Source organism: Macaca mulatta, chromosome 3, assembly GCF_049350105.2.
Source record: "Macaca mulatta isolate MMU2019108-1 chromosome 3, T2T-MMU8v2.0, whole genome shotgun sequence".
NCBI lineage: Eukaryota > Metazoa > Chordata > Mammalia > Primates > Cercopithecidae > Macaca > Macaca mulatta.
In genome coordinates this window covers 162,602,756-162,622,244 of record NC_133408.1, presented here as the reverse complement: position 1 = coordinate 162,622,244, position 19,489 = coordinate 162,602,756, and the positions used below count along the sequence as shown (strand labels likewise).

General features: G+C 38.4%; 1 protein-coding gene and 1 pseudogene across 8 annotated transcripts in view; one reads left to right on the top strand and one right to left on the bottom strand.

Moving 5' to 3' along the window:
• CADPS2 (calcium dependent secretion activator 2) overlaps positions 1–19,489 on the top strand; it is a 572,739-nt gene that overhangs the window by 38,878 nt on the left and 514,372 nt on the right. The window lies entirely within an intron of this gene.
• On the bottom strand, positions 2,558–4,622 carry LOC144340116 (transcription factor p65 pseudogene; annotated as a pseudogene).

Genomic DNA, 19,489 nt, shown 5'->3' with positions numbered 1-19,489 from the left:
GTAGGATTCTGCAGTAGCCTCCTAAATTTGTTTTCCTGCTTCCATCCTTACCACCCCCAACCTTATCTGTTCTCTATATGTAGTCAGAGGGATTCTGTTATAACAGAAGTCAGATTGCTTCTTTGTTCAGGACCTCCAGTAGGTTCCATCTCACTCCCAGTAAAAGTGTAAGTGTTTATGGTAACCCACCAGACCATACATGATCTGTCTTCCCACCTCTCCCCCTTGCTCTCTCTGCTCCAGCTAAACTTGCCTCTTTGCTGTTCATGGAACTGCCAGGCATGTTCCGACCTCTGCCTTCGTTCTTACTGTTCTCAGTGCCTGAATGCTCCTTCCCCAGGCATCTCTCCTTCACCTCCATTGCCTTTGCTCAACCATTAGCTCAATGAGACTTTCCCTGGCCTCCCTATTTAAAGTTGCTACCCCCCCTCCAACCACACACACACTTCTAACCATCTGTAAGCTTTCTACTTTCCTTCCCTGTTTTGCACTAATTACCTCTTAATATACTATACAACACATTCACTATCCTCCCCCTCCACACACATAAATGTAAGCTGCATGAGGGCAGGGATTTTTAAAAATTCTCCTGTCAGTTTTGTACATAGAACAATGTCTAGCACATGTTGTAGTTGAATGAATGGTTGAATCCAGGCAACACTGAATGACTTCCTAGATCTCCTAGGTAGAGTCCTTCCTAGATTTTTAAGATCTCCTTCCCCTAGTCTTTTTCAGTTGTGTTAATTATATTTAATGTGACAGAAAAAATTTATCAACTTGCTTTTAGTGAGTCTTTCCAAAATGTTTAACTTAATTTTTAATAGAAAAAAAAACTTTTTCACTGAAAGTTTTGAATCAGTAAAGACTTCTGGATTCAAATTATAGTTCTACCACTTGCTAGCTGTTTGACCATGGCGTATGACTCAGTTTCCTGGTTTGTATATAGGGGTGATAATAGTACCCATGTCTGTGTGGCTATGAGTATTACACTGATGCATGAAAGATACTTTAAGTAGTCTATACAGTAAGGGCTCTGATATGGTTTGACTGTGTTCCCAACCAAATCTCATCTTGAGTTGTAGCTCCCATAATTCCCATGTGTCGTGGGAGGGATCTGGTGGGAGGTAATTGAATCACGGGGTTGGGTCTTTCCCATGCTGTTCTCATGATAGTGAATAAGTCTCACGAGATCTGATGGTTTTATAAAGAGGAGTTTCCCTGCACACGCTCTCTTGCCTGTTGCCATATAAGTTGTCCCTTTGCTCTTTCTTCATCTTCTGCCATGATTATGTGGCTTCCCCAGCCACATGGAACTGTGAGTTCATTAAACCTCTTCTTATTGATAAATTACCCAGTCTTGGGTATGTCTTCATTAGCAGCATGAGAACAGACTAATACAGGTTCATTAAGTCTTAGCTATTATTTTAATACTGGTTTACATGCTGCAACAAGAAAGAACGCACCCCTCAGGCTCCTGCTGTGGGAAGCATAATAGATAGCTGAACTGCTGCTCTTCTGAGTCCACCTTCGCTCTGAGGCCATGTTTTCTGTGGACTTCTCTGAGCCAGTGATTGGGCACAGAAGGGAGAGCTCGACTCATTCCCGTCCTCTATTGGGTTACTTTAAGCTCAAGGACTCCTCAGTGGTCCAGTTGAACATCCCTGGGGACTGCACTGTAGTCCAGTCCTCATATCTTCTCTCTTTCCTTCTGTAGGCATCACACCTTCACCTTGTTCTGAGAGTGCTCCTTGCCTTCTCCTGTTCCCTACTGCAAGATGTCTTTTGCATGTTTAATTTTGTGTTGGTGTCTGCTTCTTGGCAACCCAAATGAATGCACATGATATTGAAATATTAGTAATTATAACTCATTACAGTGATAAGTAACTGACATATGTGAGTTGGGAGACACAACTTTCTCATTATAGGCATACAACTTAGCTGGTCTTAGTGGGAGCAGAGATATTTGGCCAGTGCTCACCAGCTGTCATATGCTGGGCAGGGTAAGAATATTGCTAGGGTGAACAGAGAACATCTACCAAACTGGGTTGCAAGACAAGAAGGCCAGCCCCTTAAATGCTGGTGTTAGCCACAGGGACAATGCCAATGCCATAGAGGAGCTGGTAACTGGGGCATTATTTTGATCAAGGTGTAATGAATCCATGATGGAAAACACTTGATAATAAGGCTTTGTGGGCCCAAAGGCCTTAGCTCCAGCCTACTCTTCTCTCTAGGAGAGTACTAGAAGCTAGAGGATGGGGATGGGGGACCCCAGAGTTCCCTACAGAGAAGGGAGCTGACCATCAGGATAGGGGAAGAAAGAGTTTGAGTTTCCCTAGCTCCCTCCTTTCCAGAGAAGTTAATACTTCTACTTAAGCACGTCCAAAAAGAGGGAGAGATACAGATATTGCTAATAAAAGAATAAAATGTGTCCCCCCAACCTGCCCCAAGGAAGACTTCGCCAATTCTGGGGGCAGTTGGAGCACACCTCAGAAGAATCCATAAGTGCTTTGGGAGGAATTCAATCCACTGCAACCCAGTGCTCTGGGGAGGGAAGTTGTCACCCTCTTAGGAGGTGATCTGACAGCAGGGCTGAGAAGTCCATGTCTGCGTTGGAGGAGAAGTCTTCATCCCCTGAAAGGAGGCTGTTGGGGAGTCCTGGTGCCCCCAGTGGAGCAGGAGCTGGGTCAGGGGGCCTCTGGGCCCCTGTTACTAGGAGAGTTATAGTCTCAGGATACTGTATCAGCATGGGCTCAGTTGTGTGGGAAGCCACAGATACACCATGGTTCAGCAGCTGCTGAAACTTGGAGTTGTTGATGGATGCCAGGTCTGTGAACACAGCTGGGTCTGTGCTGTTGCCAAGCAAGGCCCCCAGGTCTTCATTATCAAACTGCAGATGCAGTAGGGCCTTCTGTTCCTTCCCCAGCCTAGGCAGGCTTGGGGGCAGGTGGGCCCATAGCCTGAGGAGAGCCTGGGGCTAGTACTGGGCCAGGAGCTGGGGCCTGGGCCAGAGTTGATGCCATGGCTGGGACAGAGGCTGGGGCCAAAGCTGAGGCCTGGCTTGAGATCTGCCCAGAAGGAAACACCATGGTGGGAAACTCATCATAGTTGATGGTGCTGAGGGATGATGTAAAGGGAGAGGGTTGGGGGCTGGCTTGGGAACACGGTTTTTACTGGCCATTGTTGGAGCTTTTACTGAGAAATAGTATTGGCTTTTTAAATTGAAAGCTCCTTGAACGCAAAGACCCAATCAAATGCCTCTTTTATAGCAGCCATAGCAGCTGGCTACAGTAGTAAACATATAAATGCTTAATAACAATTTGTTAAATCAACATTCCTTAATGCACTGACTTTATTTTCACTTTGCTTGGAAAATGAAAGAGTAGGTGATAAAGATGTTGCCGACAGCTGGGGACTGCAGAGACTAAGAAGCTCCAGAGTTTATGAACTTTGTGACTTTACCAAGGAAACGTCCTTGGAAGTCTATGGCAGCGGCATTTCTGATGTCCTGAGTACAAATAACCAAACTTTCAAAATTCTTCTGCGCTCTAAGTATATTTTAAAAGAGGCTTGGTAAAATGCAAATTAAATTTTTTTTTGGTGATTTTTGACTAAGCAAATTAAATATAAGTGAAAAAATATTTTCCTCCAGATATTTTACAGATCGAGGAGAACTTCAGAATGTTCCAACGTTCTTCGTAAACAAAGCTTAAAATTGTTTGATAAACATTAATCAGGTTTGTGTTTATGAAAAATAGTGGGCAACCAACATGCTTAAGCTAATATTTGACATAAATACAAATTTCTGAGTTGTCCATGTATAGTTTAGTAAGGAGACTGAGTTTAGATTGAATTTTGCCCTTAGTCTAATGGAAACTTTAGATTCAGAAGATTGAAAGGTTTAGTAATTGTTCGTTAACCTGCCTGGGACTTTGGAAAGCAGGTTTCATGCCTTTGCGTGAAAACTCTTATTAGAATATGAAAAGCTGTTCCAAAATACTTCAGGAGCATTTTTTTTTTTCTTAGTAAAGTCTTCAGAAAGATAGCTTTTCTGTGTAAATCCCCAGGTTCCTAGATGTAGTTCCTCTCCCTTTCCCATCTTCCTTATTTCATGTGAGTTGCTTGAAGCTGCCAGTTACTTAGGTGTCTGAAACTCTTGGGGAAAAAGTCAGATACGTCATGGCATTTTACACACAGATGCAAGATATTAATACAGTCCATTAACGTGGAAATACTTATTTTAACCTGAAGTAACCTCTGAATGAGGGAATGAAACAAAATATAATGGAGAAAAAACACAGGCATTTGAGGCTGTGGCATATGTTTTAATCTCAGTTTTGCCTTTTTCTAGCATCTGATCTCTTTTAGCTTTATAAAAGTTCTTTATTTTTCGCCAACCAGAGACAGATACTGGTAGCATCTGATCTTGAATATGTTAGAGCCTTTGGGGGTCCTGGCTCCTCCACTGTGAGAACACTCAGACTAGACCTGGCCATGGTGGCCCGTAGATAAATGGGCTCTTCCCTAGGAGGCTGTGCAAGTGTTTGCCAATTTAAGGAGGGCCCTTTTTCCTCTTGAATCTTTCCTTTGCAATTGAGGAAAGATTCAGTTTCTCCTTTCCCCATTGTTCCAGCAGTGACCTCTGTGGGCTCTGTCGCAGAGGAAGGGTTTGTCTTCCTGCAACACTGCCTTACTGGATACTTCTCTTAGTTATGCTGGTTGCTGGGCTTGAGATAAAGAGCATTGCTTTTATCAGAGACATTCCTAAAACTACAAGACCTTAGCTAAAGGCAAAACATTGAGTATTCTAGTAAGATTAAGACCTTAACTATAGGCAAAATATTGAGTATGGTGATGAAACTTAGCCATAGGCAAAGAGTTCAGTGTTCTAATGAGATTGGGTTCAAACCTTCTGTCCTGGCACAGCACCATGCAGTTGCTCTAGAAGAGTAGTTTTCTTTTGTTCCCACCTAATATTGCTGTTTTCATATAGGCATGATGTTTTATTGACTTTGCTACATTGCTTTCAACCAAGTTCCTTTAACAAGTACTTTAATACATACTATCACAGTTCTAACCACTACTACTCCTATTGTATATTTTGTTCCTTTCCAAATGTGAAAGAATTTGCATTAAGGAGATTAAAATCTAAGTAAGTATGAGTTCAGAGCAGTAACCAATAAGACTATGTGAGTTTGCATTGAAACTTCACAATTTTCTAGAAATGTGAGCTGAAGCAAATTTGCTTTGGAAAATCTGTTTTCCCATGGCCATAAGCTTGGTGTCTTTCCCATAGAACTGTTGTTAATGATTACAAGAAAAAAAAATCTAAGTAGATACAGCAAAAGCTCTGTATGTTTTGGTCATTTTTATGTAACAAACGAATGCTATGAGAATAATACAATAAAATGGCCAAAGATAGAGATGAACACATAATTATTGAAGAAAGTAAAAGACTCATCAGAATTGAAAGGAGTTTATCGCAGAAGATTTCTAACAGGAGGTGACTGTTGAGCTAGATTAGAAGAGGTGAATACAGGCTGGGCACGGTGGCTCACGCCTGCAATCCTAGCACTCTGGGAGGCCGAGAAGGGAGGATCACTTGAGCTCAGAAGTTCTAGACCAGTGTAGCCAACATGGCAAAACCCTGTCTGTACTAAAAATACAAAAATTAGCTGGGTATGGTGGCGTGAGCCTGTAGTCCCAGCTACTTGGGAGGCTGAGATAGGAGAATTGCTTGAACCCAGGAGGCGGAGGTTGCAGTGAGCTGAGATTGTGTCACTGCACTCCAGCCTGGACAACAGAGCAAGACTCCATCTCAAAAAAGAAAAAAAAAGAAGGGATGAATATGAAAAATAATGCAGAAGGGAGACAATTCAGGCAATTAGAGCAGTGGCTTTCAAACTCTAATGTGTGTAAAGTCGCCAGTGGAGTCCTTTAAAATGCATGTTCTTGGACCTGCTGCCAGGCACACTGGGTCAGTAGGTTTGGTATGAGGCATAGGAATCTGCATTTTAATAAGCACTCCAGCTTTGGCTACTGGCCACACTAAGAAACTTTTGGTAGAGATTTGCTGCAGGATCATGCACAGCGTGGCATACTTCTTTAAGGGAGTGGTGCCAGGTTGAAGATCATCTCAGGAAGCAAAAGAGAGCTGTTATTGTCCTTACCACTTGATCAGCTTTAGTACTTTTGTGTTTTGTTTCCTGGGACCTCATTTTTGCATGCTCAGCCTATTCACTCTTCCTTGCTCCTTATCAAGATGGAAATAACTGGGCAGCCTCTTCCTTAAAATTATTGGCTCCTATATTTAAAGAGTTGCCACAACATAGTCTTCTGCTTTATAACTAATATTGCAATTCCTTTATCTGTATATTAATTTTCATGCTGAATCTCAATATGTATATAGTTCATTTAAATAACCTGAGGTTGCATTTCAAACATCTCATTCTTGGCTATAGTTTGCCTGTGTAACACCACTTTTGTAGCTAACCAAACTCAACCTAAAGTTTACTTTTGAAATGTACAAGGCACACTCATAAAAACTTACAAAATTTGTAAAGTTTTACAATGATTTTCTTGTTATAGCAGAGATTTATACCTTTTGCTTTAGTTTGCAATTTAGTGTACAATCTTTCTAGGTATTTTTCTTGCACTGGGTTTTTAAATCAGTTTTATATCTTTTTATTCCTTGGAGTAGAGATGAATAAACCTTGCTTACTAGATTTTATAATACCTTTATCACTTAATATTTGAACATCCTTAGCACTTTAATTTTAATATGGCTAAATGGAATATGTAAGATGCAATGTTTGCCATTTAGTACCCTGCATTACAATAAATGTTTTAGAATTTTAACTGTGGAATCTTACAGATAAACAGCCAGAACTCATCCTATTTTCTTACTCCTGAATTTTTAGAATACATAGATACTTCAATTTTCCTCTTTGATGTGATTTTAACCATTGTGTTGAATGAGGGACCACAGTGTTGATGTGCAATCATAACTTTATTTTGTGTTTCTCTCTCTATCCCTTTTAGTACTTTTTGATCAACCTTTCCCTTTGGATGGAATCTCAGATTGGTGCCGTAACTTTGCTTGGGTAAATAACATGGACAATTTATCAAGTTCTCCTGTTGCTTGTAGCCCCCAAAAGACTCATTTCAATAATTCATGTCCTGTACTATGTTATAGTTAAAAGCCCAAACTCCATTTAAAGTTGAAGACTCTCCCCTTTGCATGTGAGCCTGCTCTAGGCTGGAAGCCTGCAGTGGGATAGGTCATGTGGAGGGCTTTTCAACCCAAGCTTGCTGGCCTGGTGTCTGACTCCTGAGGGGATGTGGTGAGGAGATTGGAGAAAGGGCAGTGACACTCAAGAAAGACTGATGCCATGTGACATCGGCATACTCTGGGGTTGGCAAGAGTTTAAAGTTAACTCTGTTGTGTGGATGTTTCCCAGTTTTCATTGCCATTGTTTTTGGAAGATTTCTTCATGGGAGCATCCAACTCTGGTTCTGTGTTGCTGGCAGTGCCACACTTGTGGTTGGTTTCTATCTGACATCAAACCTTTACCCATTTTCTTTTGAGACCATCTCATGCTAGGCAAGAAGCTGCTTTGTGTGAGGTTGCTCTTAGAATGAGTCCTGGGTCCCTTCTTCAGGGGTCACATCCTAGCGCACACACACCTGGGCCCGATGATGGATGGGGTCAGTGTGCAGAGCCACCACTCCATGGACATCAGAGAAAAGTATTTATCACCTCAGATCTTTTATGTTCATTATCCTGCTTCTGATTGATGACAATACCCCCTCTTCTCCCTCATTTCTGGGATTTGTGATAGAGAATGTGGGTTATTTATTTGGCTTATCAGCAGGGGATAGTGACTAGGAAGCCTTATTTGAAGTTTTAAGTCTCTCAAAAGCATCTTTATCTTGCATGTACTGCAAGCTTATAGGATGATAAAAACTAGGGGGAAAAATGCAAAACAGGAGCCTTAGAATATAATGATTTTTTTTTTTTTTACCTTTTTTCATTTTGATGTTGTTTTAGGCCACATGTCTATCTTTACATCCGAGCTTTGCTCAATGTCTTGAGCCTTATGTGAATCCTCCCCACTCACTTTGTCTCTGAAACTTAAATATTTGCCTGACCTTTTTATCACATCAGACTTCCTGGATTTCCTGTCCTTTATCTGATGTGACTTTGGATAAACTCTTGATTGTATACATTATACCTGAGCCCCTGAGCATAAACTGTGTAACTTAGGATACATTACTATAGATGTATTTTTAAAAAGACTTTTCTATTTAGTTAACCAATATTGTTTTCTGTGTTAATATTTGAGTGCCAGTCTTCTAAAATGTTTCCTGTGCATTAATGTGATAAAACAGGATATCCCATGATATTTTTAATTCCTCTCACAATTTGAATATTATAGATGTTCTTTGAGAAGGAAAGTCTTAGAAATAAAAAAGTGATTGAAAAGATATGTCCTTTAGGTGATTTGTCTCCTGGAAATGAGAGTTTTATTAGTGAACAAAGAATCCCGATTTTTAACATATCATTGAGTATCTCATTTGGAGTCAAGAGCAAGCAGGGTGTTTAACTTTAAAACTATGAAAAGGTGTGTTTACCATTAATTTTAAAGGATAAATTTTCATATAAATGTGAGATCCAATTTAGTTACATCTGGATTGTGCTCCTGTTCCCCTAGTTCTTTGCCTCTTGACTTGTAACAGCTAACCCCAACCTGTTACTTCAGTCTCACCTCCAGGTGAGGCTTGTCCTGTCCCTAGTGGGGCCATATGAGGTGCTTCTGGAAACAGAAGGCTATGGACTCACTGTGGCTGGGGCTTGTGTTTGGTCCTGTGCTCACCTTGGTGCCCAGTTGTCTGGAAACCGAATTCCTGCCTTACTCATCTATGATCACGTCTCTGCTGGTTATCCCAGTTTTCTTTCAGACTCAATGGGTACTCATCTTGAATTCTTTGCTTCCCTTTTTGTTGGGCCTCTCTGCTCATAATGCCTTCTAAGCATGCTGGTCCTCACCTGGATCCTGTCTCCACTTTGAACTTTTGCCTCCTCTTGACCCCTGCCTGCCTTTTCATCGTGTAGACTTATCTGCCCATTTCAGATCTGCTACTAGACCCATGGCCCTCTTTACCACCTCTTCATTAGTCAACTCTCCTTTTTTCTGGCTCTTGTGCTCTCATCAGTGTGCAATTTCAAGTCAAGCATTCCCCAATCTCTCTTGTCAGACTGCTCAGATTTATGGTGAAATTACCTTTCTTTTGTCAAATCATAATCTGGCACGATAATGTCATAGCTTCCTAAGGAACTGGACTCATTGTTTGAGAACTCACACATGCATTGTTCGCTGTGCTGGGGTTACTGTCCATTGTAATTAAGTTCTAGTACATCTCAAGTTGTGATCTCACTATTTGTTTCAAATATCCCCTCATGCGAAAAGCTGGTTATAGCTTTTTGACAGGAGACAGTGACACCACATAGGTCAAAGTAGTTGGTCAGTCAGTTGTCCTAAACTTACCATTTTGATGCTGTTTCGATAGCTTTTTTCCCATGGTGGCAGATATATGTGTAATTAAGTCCTGTAGCTTTCTATCTCCATCCTTATATATTGTTGAGGAGAAATTTCATCTACTATGTGATTATATTAGAAAAGCCAAAAACCAAAGCTGATGCTCCACATGAAGCAACCACATGTGTGATTATTCCTGGGGTTTCAGTAACTGCTCCTCATCTCTTCTTTTCCAACCTAGAGTGGAAACAGCTCCGCTGCTGCTAACCCAGGCCTAATGGTTTCTCTTCACCCACACCTTGTAAATCATCCTTCCTTAAAGAAACCCTCCACGTTATCCCATTTTGAGTGTCCCATCTCTTTCCTATCGGGACCTTGAGTGGTCATGCTGGAACTTTCCTTAGAGTGGAAAATTCTGGATACTACCTCTAGTAGGAATTAGAATTAAAAAAAATACAGTACTAAACTTTGATTGTATTGGCTCAGGCTGATGGTCTTCAGTTCTTCTTAGAATGGTTTTATAAAGAACAGCTGAAAATTTAAGGTACCTCTTCCTTTTCTTTGGTTATTTAATGGTGTGTGGAGAGTTTCTACATTTTTTGCATAATCAGATCTTTGGATCTTCTCTTTTTCAGCTTTGTGTTTTCTCCTACTCTTGCAGCACAGCTTGAGGGAAATTAATATCTTTACAGAAACCTAATGCATGCTCAGTTTTCATTTCTGTCTCTACTTTGATAAGTTGGTTTTAAAATTTATCGCTACTAATAGCATATTTTATACAATAAGGTGTAGGTTTAAGTTGAAAGTATCGTATGGTGATCCCTAATTATTTTTCAAGTAATTCTTCCCAATCCTTTGTCTTGGTGATATCTAATTTAGCATACATTAAACTACATATAATTAGATTTTTTTTTCTGGGTCTCCTACTTTTTACATCAATCTCCTTTTCTAAATTCATGATAGTACACTAGGGCTTTAATGATTGGTACTTTGTAATAAATATGTCAAGAAAGGCGACAGTGTGCTGCCTCTTCCATGTTTCTTTTTTAGGGTATTTGACAACACACTCTTTCAGATTAAGTTTTGATTTATTTTGTCAACAAATTTGATAGTTTGACTAATATTCCAAGAAATATAGGTGTTAACTAAAAAGAAATTGACATTTTTGCCATATTTACCTATGTCATAAGGAAACATGTTCTTCTTCCATTTATCTGAGTGATTTCTTATATTGATCAATTTGTTAAATTACAATATTGTAACATAATTTTGTTACATAAACTCTTGCTCAGTTTAAGCATTTTATAACTTTTGTTGTTCTTATGGGCTTTCTTCTTGTGTTATTTTTTACCTAGTTGTTAGTATAAGAGAATGCAATTTTTTATTATGTACATGGCTTCTTTACTAAACATCGTGAATAGATTTTCTGTAGATACTTATTATTTCTGCAAAATATTTATAGTATTTATCACTCTGTTTCATATCACATTCAAAATTTTTAAAAGAATATTAATGGTGGTAGTGGGCTTCTTTTATGAGACAGCATCTCCTTGTGTTTCTCAGACTGGTCTCAAGTTCCTGTACTCAGGATATCCTCCTGCCTCAGTCTCTGGAGTACCTGGTACTACAGGTGCACACCACCATGCCTGGCTCTCCTGACTACATTTTGTTAATTCAGCCTACCTTTTTTTTCTTGCTGATTTGATGGCTCTTCTCTTTTTTGTTTAGCATTTCAGATTTCTTCAACTCTATATTTAGGGTAACTTCCCAAAGGTTAGGCTTTGAATTTTAGTTATTTTCCATTGAAGTTTGCTATTTTCTTACCTTCTACTATATTACCTTCCACCATCATATTAGTTGTCATCTCCACTCTTCCAGGTCTACCTTGGTTGTTAACTTAAAGGGTACACCTTCCTGAACAGTTTGTAAGTTTACTTTAACCAAACCTCTTTGTTAAGTTGTTCTCTGGTTTCTGGATGTCTCTTTTTTTCCACCCTGGCTGCAGCCTTGCTTAAGAACCAGCTCAAATCTATTTCTCATCTAAAACCTTTCCATGGCCCTCCAATCTGATATATATTTTTTGAATTCTTAGAGCAGTTGTTATGTCATGTTCCAATTAATCAAGGACTTTTACTGTTAATTTAAACTATGCTTTAAAAAATTCTTTAATGCTATTGGGGTGAATTTTTTAAGGGTGCTGCCTTTGGGTACATGTCAAACATTGAGAAGTAGAAATATCCTCTTATCTTTTACCTTTTAAGAATATTTTGTTACTTTACCACTTCTCTTTCTTCAGCCTTAGTATTTAAACATAAAAGCCAGGTGTGGTGGCTCATGTCTGTAATCTCAGCACTTTGGGAGGCCGAGGCAGGCAGATCACTTGAGGTCAGGAGTTCGAGACCAGCCTGGCCAACATGGTGAAACCCCATCTGTACTAAAATTACAAATAAATAAATAAATAAATAAATAAATAAATAAATAAAAGCTGGGCATGGTGGGGCCGGGGGGGCACTTGCAATCCAAGCTACTTGGGAAGCTGAGGCAAGAGAATCGCGCTTGAACCCGGGAGGCGGAGGTTGCAGTGAGCTGAGATTGTGCCACTGTACTCCAGCTTGGGCAACAGAGCGAGACTCCATCTCAAAAATAAAATAAATAAAGCATGATACATATCAATTTATTCTTTCTTGAATTGATTTACAATAACAATATGGTGGAAAATGGTCAATTTTAGTCATACTTTAAACAGCGCAAACACCTAGATACCATTTGCATCTATTAGACAAAATTTTTAATTCTGTAATCATCTGTCATGTTGCCATGAAAATAGTGTCTCGTGATCAAAATTAGGCAAAACAAACATGTTACAGACAGAACAAAGGCTGGAAGGAAATAGGAAAATGTTAGTAGTAGTTGTGCGTGGATAGTGAAACTATCTTTTTTCCTCCCTAGATGATTGTTTCTCACAATTTTTCATAGGAAATAGACGTTAGAATACCATATTGCTGTTCTGCAGTTAAAGGCAAGAAATGTATTCACATAATCTGGGAAGGGAAACAAAAGTGAAGAGAAATCATTATTTCATTATAATTAAGCTGTCTTTTTTAAAAAAAGCCAACAGTCTCTCATTCTCAGTATAAAAATTGCTTCATTTCATGGAAAAAGGGGGCTTTGGGTGATACTTGCATGGATCTTACTATCTTATGGCAGTTGCCATATTTTACTGTGATTTCTCCACTGTTAGTTTTGCCAGACATGTTTTTGAATTACTTCCATTTATATTTGTAACCAGCATTTTAGCATATGCTCAGTTTATCATATGTGATGTTTAATTTTGTTACCTTTCAGTGGTAAAGCCAGACAACAATGCTGTCATCCACTCCCACAGATGTGCTGGTAGGTCTCTGGTAGCACAGGCAGAGGAGGTCTAGTTGTATTCTACCATTATTTAATGCAGATGGAAGACGAGACCCAGGGAAATATGCACGAATGTCTCCAAATGACTGCTGGACAGAGATGGCTGCATAAGATTAACTTAGGCATTTTGAATGCCACCACATTTTTCTTGCACAGTTGATACAAGAAAAGGGTCACTTACAAGACCAGGTCTCTAAGCTCACACTTTTTAAAAGTTTTATTTACTTTGGGCAGTATGGCCATTTTCATGATATTGATTCTTCCTATCCATGAGCATGGAATGTTCTTTCATTTGTTTGTGTCCTCTTTGATTTCATTGAGCAGTGGTTTGTAGTTCTCCTTGAAGAGGTCCTACACATCCCTTGTAAGTTGGAGTCCTAGGTATTTTATTCTCTTTGAAACAATTGTGAATGGGCGTTCATTTATGATTTGGCTCTCTCTTTGTCTGTTATTGGTGTATAGGAATGCTTGTGATTTTTGCACATTGATTTTGTATCCTGAGACTTTGCCGAAGTTGCTTATCAGCTTGAGATTTTGGGTTGAGACGATGGGGTTTTCTAAATACATAATCATGTCATCTACAAACAGGGACAATTTGACTTCTTCTTTTCCTAATTGAATACCCTTTATTTCTTTCTCTTGCCTGATTGCCCTGGTCAGAACTGCCAACACTGTGTTGAATAGGAGTGGTGAGAGAGGGCATCCCTGTCTTGTACCAGTTTTTAAGGGGAATACTTCCAGTTTTTGCCCATTCAGTATGATGTTGGCTGTGTGTTTGTGATAAATAGCTCTTATTATTTTGAGATACATTCCATCAATACCTAGTTTATTGAGAGTTTTTTCATGAAGGGCTGTTGAATTTTGTCAAAGGCCTTTTCTGCATCTATTGAGATAATCATGTGGTTTTTGTCTTTGGTTCTGTTTATATGCTGGATTACGTTTATTGATTTGCGTATGTTGAATCAGCCTTGCATCCCAGGGGTGAAGCCCACTTGATCATGATGGATAAGCTTTTTGATGCTCTGCTGGACGGATTTGCCAGTATTTTACTGAGGATTTTGGCATTGATGTTCATCAGGGATATTGGTCTAAAATTCTCTTTTTTTTGTTGTGTCTCTGCCAGGCTTTGGTATCAGGATGATGTTGGCCTCATAAAATGAGTTGGGGAGGATTCCCTCTTTTTCTGTTGATTGGAATAGTTTCAGAAGGAATGGTACCAGCTTCTCCTTGTACCTGTGGTAGAATTCGGCTGTGAATCCATCTGGTCTTGGACTTTTTTTGTTTGGTAGGCTATTAATTATTGCCTCAATTTCAGAGCCTGCTATTGGTCTATTCAGGGAGAATCAATATCCTGAAAATGGCCATACTGCCCAAGGTAATTTATAGATTCAATGCCATCCCCATTAAGCTACCAATGGCTTTCTTCACAGAATTGGAAAAAACTACTTTAAAGTTCATATGGAACCAAAAAAGAGCCCATATTGCCAAGACAATCCTAAGTCAAAAGAAAAAAGCTGGAGGCATCGCGCTACCTGACTTCAAACTATACTGCAAGGCTACAGTAACCAAAACAGCATGGTACTGGTACCAAAACAGAGATATAGACCAATAGAATAGAACAGAAACCTCAGAAATAACACCACACATCTACAACCATCTGATCTTTGACAAACTTGACAAAAACAAGAAATGGAGAAAGGATTCCCTGTTTAATAAATGGTGCTGGGAAAATTGGCTAGCCATAAGTAGAAAGCTGAAACTGGATCCCTTCCTTACTCCTTATACAAAAATTAATTCAAGATGAATTAAAGACTTAAATGTTAGACCTAAAACCATAAAAACCCTAGAAGAAAACCTAGGCAATACCATTCAGGACACAGGCATGGGCAAAGACTTCATGTCTAAAACACCAAAAGCAATGGCAACAAAGCCAAAATTGACAAATGGGATCTCATTAAACTAAAGAGCTTCTGCACAGCAAAAGAAACTACCATCAGAGTGAACAGGCAACCTACAGAATGGGAGAAAATTTTTGCAATCTACTCATCTGACAAAGGGCTAATATCCAGAACCTACAAAGAACTCAATCAAATTTACAAGAAAAAAAAAAAAAACCCATCCAAAAGTGGGCAAAGGATATGAACAGACACTTCTCCAAAGAAGACATGCAAACAGCCAACAGACACATGAAAAAATGCTCATCATCACTAGCCATCAGAGAAATGCGAATCAAAACGACAGTGAGATACCATCTCATACCAGTTAGAATGGCAATCATTAAAAAGTCAGGAAACAACAGGTGCTGGAGAGGATGTGGAGAAATAGGAAGACTTTTACACTGTTGGTGGGACTATAAACTAGTTCAACCATTGTGGAAGACAGTGTGGCAATTCCTCAAGGATGTAGAACTAGAAATACCATTTGACCTCGCCATCCTATTACTGGGTATATACCCAAAGGAATATAAATCATGCTGTTATAAAGACACATGCACACGTATGTTTATTTTGGCCCTATTCACAATAGCAAAGACTTGGAACCAACCCAAATGTCCATCAGTGACAGACTGGATTAAGAAAATGTGGCACATATACATCATGGAATACTATGCAGCCATAAAGAAAGGATGAGTTCATGTCCTTTGTAGGGACATGGATGCAGTTGGAAACCATCATTCTCAGCAAACTATCTCAAGAACAGAAAACCAAACACCGCATGTTCTCACTCATAGATGGGAACTGAACAAGGAGATCACTTGGACACAGGAAGGGGAACATCACACACCGGGGCTTGTTGTGGGGTAGGGGGAGGGGGGAAGGATAGAATTATGAGATCTGCCTAATGTAAGTGATGAGTTAATGGGTGCAGCACACCAACATGGCACATGTATACATATGTAACAAACCTGCACATTGTGCACATGTACCCCAGAACATAAAGTATTAAAAAAAAAACTTTTATTTACTATATTGTGTGTGCACACATGGGTGGGTTTTTTAATACACTTTTTATATTTGTCTTATCTCCAGTTTTTTTTTTTTTCTGTTTTACCTAAGACCTTGGTCTTGAAAACTGATTTTGTCAAAATACTTTAAAGAAAGTAACCTGCTGATGGTTTTGAGGGGATTACAGTATTTATGTAAATGTTTGTTCACCATGGGACTAGAATTTCATTAAGGGCAGACCTGATTTTTCATCCATGTATCTTGACAATGCTTGGTACATAATTGGTCATCATTAGATATTTTTGAATGGTTTTAGAGTGAAATATATATGTGTACATAAACGATAACTATACACCTAAAGTGAGAGTACGTTATAGCATAATTTATGTTGCATTCATATAACCAGGATGACAGCATTTACCTTTTCTCTTTGGAGTACTGAAACAAAGTTTTTTTCTCTCTAGATTGGTACTTCCCTTTTTAAAGACAGACTTTCATTAGTTTTCTAGTGAAGGAAGAATATTATAATTTATCACAAACCAGTTTCTCATTGTTATATTTGAGAGTGGAGTTGCAGTAGCCATCTTAGTGTATGCCTTTCTTCTGTATTGTCCCCTCTTATCAACTTCTTCCTCCAGCACTCAGAGTAAAAAGGGATCGACACTTTTTGGCAAAATAGCTTTATTGGGAGAGTGATGAGTTCTTCACAAGTACAGTCTTTGGCCTCTGCTGAGATGGAAAGCTAGAAGTGAGGTTCAGGTGGTGGAAATTCTATTGGCAGGAATTCCAAGGACTTAATGTAAAACAACAATTCTCTCCCTCTCTCCAGAAGGAATTGTTGAAGTACTTCCCCATTTGGGGATATAATTCAGATCCTTTTACTTTAAAAATGAGTTTTATTTACATGTCTCTAATTGAAATACAAATGTGATTATAAATTCTGATGGGAATTTCCATGATTGAAGATGCTGATGGTTTTTGAAGACTAGAATGTTTTTCTTTTTTATGGTACAAATGACAGAGGGTTACATTTCCATTTGAGCGAAAAAACCCAAATGACAGCACCAGTAATGAACAATCATTTTGTTGCTTGAGATAGTGGTGTAATATGGGACTAGTTGCTTAACCCTTTCTTGATGGTGTAATGTTGGACTTGGTTTCCCTTTTACAGTAAGGACAGGAGTTGAATAATAATAACCCCAGTTGATTATGTTCAAGAGAAAGAAGGAAAAGGAGGCTGACTTTCTTGTACGTCATTGAGTTTTGCGTGGTAGTCCTTCTAGCACAACTTCTAAACTTCTCTTTCTCTTTTAGTAGCCTAATAGTAGGGCCCATAAATTTTAATTTATCCATTACATTTAATAAAACAATATTCTGATGTTGGACTTTTTTTTCCTGTTTCCACTCAAATCCTCTAGTTTTTCTATTTGTTTTTAAGTTCTGAGTGGTGACAGTTCTGATTGCTTTTTTATAACGAAGGCATTTTATGAGTACCTTATTTGTAGTTTCATGGTTTTATACCAGAGATTTGCAGATGGAAAGCATCAAGTGATTCTTTTTATTAAATAGAATGAGATCATTTAATAGCTAAAAGGGATATTTTGTATTGGACTTGAAACTATCTTAAACCTTCTTTTAATTTTGCAGTCTACAGATTGTTTGCTTTATGATGAGACTTTTTGCTTTTCATGTTTGTTCTCAGAATAACCTATGAGATAGAAAATTGAAGACACCTCAGCATTGAAATCCAATATTTTTGCAGTTGTTACAAATTGAAATATGCAAATTGTTGAAAAATATTCATTATCCTTTGCTAATGCGTTATATATGGGAGCAATTAAATTTCCTTTTAGTTTATTTTGGTACCTACTATTTGCTTATTTTAAAATTGTTGCATGTTATTCAGGAGTATTTCACTTCTTTCCAGACCTTTTGAGATCAGTGAGATTTGCATCCTTTGATTTTTTTTTTTTTTTTTTAGCAGTGTCAGAATAAGAATATTTAATTGATTTTATGCTGTATTTGTTGCAGTGTCAATGAATGGAATGCCATTTGTTTTGTACTTATTTCTTTTAAAATAGAATCCTTGTTTTAAAGATTTGACATTTATTTTGCCTTTTTATCTTGCAGCCAGACATGTACTCCTTTGGTAATTTCCTAGGGCTGAAGTCTCTCTGCAGTGCGGTGTTTGGTTAAGATCAGAGACCTTGGAGACAGACTGCCCGGGTTTGAATAGCGGTTCTGCCTGTTACTTGCCGTGTCACCTTGGGCAAGTCAGTTAACCTTTCTGTGTCCAAAGTTTTCTCTCCTTGAAATAGTGATAATGGTCCCTACTTGTGCTGTTCATTTAAAATGTGATGTTGTGCTATAAAGCATAATGAATAGTTATGTAGTACACCTCATTTTATACATAAATAGGTATCTTGTTCTCTTGCTCTTCTTACTGGACATCACAATGTTTGGAAAAGTGGCTGCTCTTTTGCTATTTTGAATTAACTTGGCTTCCATAAATAATTTGATTGGTGACTTTTGAGATACAACACCATCTTTGAGGCACCATAGAAGGCTATTGTAATTAATGAAGACTTCTAAAATTAATTTTATAACATACAGGTTTTTTTTTTTTATTTCCAAATGTTTTCTTAAAAGACGCCTTTCAAGTTATATTTTTACAGTGGTTCTAAAACACATTTAATACATGAAATGATGGAACCTGATGGCTTAAAGTTAAAAGTGAAGTAGACTATGTAACTGTTGAACTATGTCACAAGCTTTTTGTATGCATTTTTCACATATGATATTTTAAAAGATAGTTTAAATTTAGTTTAACATTTATCTTTTTTTCCCATAGGATAAATAATAAATAAAAGTTGATTCAAGTGTGGATTTTGCACACAAGGGTAGGAATCTGAGGAGCTGGTCCTGTAATTACCTATGTATAAGACTGATTTCTCCTTGTAAAACACATTTGTGATCTAAATTGATCCAGTGACTTTTCCTTCAAAGTGTGAAGGGGAGAGCATTTCTAATCCTTTTGGATTCTCTGCTTCATCCTAGTGTTGAAGGAAAAATATGGCATGTTTGAATTTATTAGTGCCAGTAGTATAAATTTTACATATTACTTTAAAATGTGGTGAGTAGAAGGTTGGTGAGAGTGGTCGACAGTGCTTTTTGATGATGAAGATAATACGTAGGTTCTATTATTACTGACTTCAGGCTGAGCACATCCTGACAATAATGGACCTGTTCCTTCTTAAGGAAAAACAGAATAACATTATCATATTTTTTGTATCTGATTTTATGTTTTAGGATATTCATTTAGAGATGAAATTTTTAAATATATAATGTTTTTAAAATGATTTAAGACATTTGCACACATTAGGTCCAGAAAAGATGGATTAGGAGATAACCAAAGAAGAAGTCTAAAATGTGGTAAGAAGATGAGGCAGCTTGGGACAGCACAGTTGTAGGATACATTCTGTTCCCCCACTCAACAGAAGTCCACCCTGACCTGGCATTTCTTGACCCATGGCTTAGAATGTTATCAAGTGCTAGAAGAACAGAGCTATCAGCTACAGGTGTTGGATCCAGTAA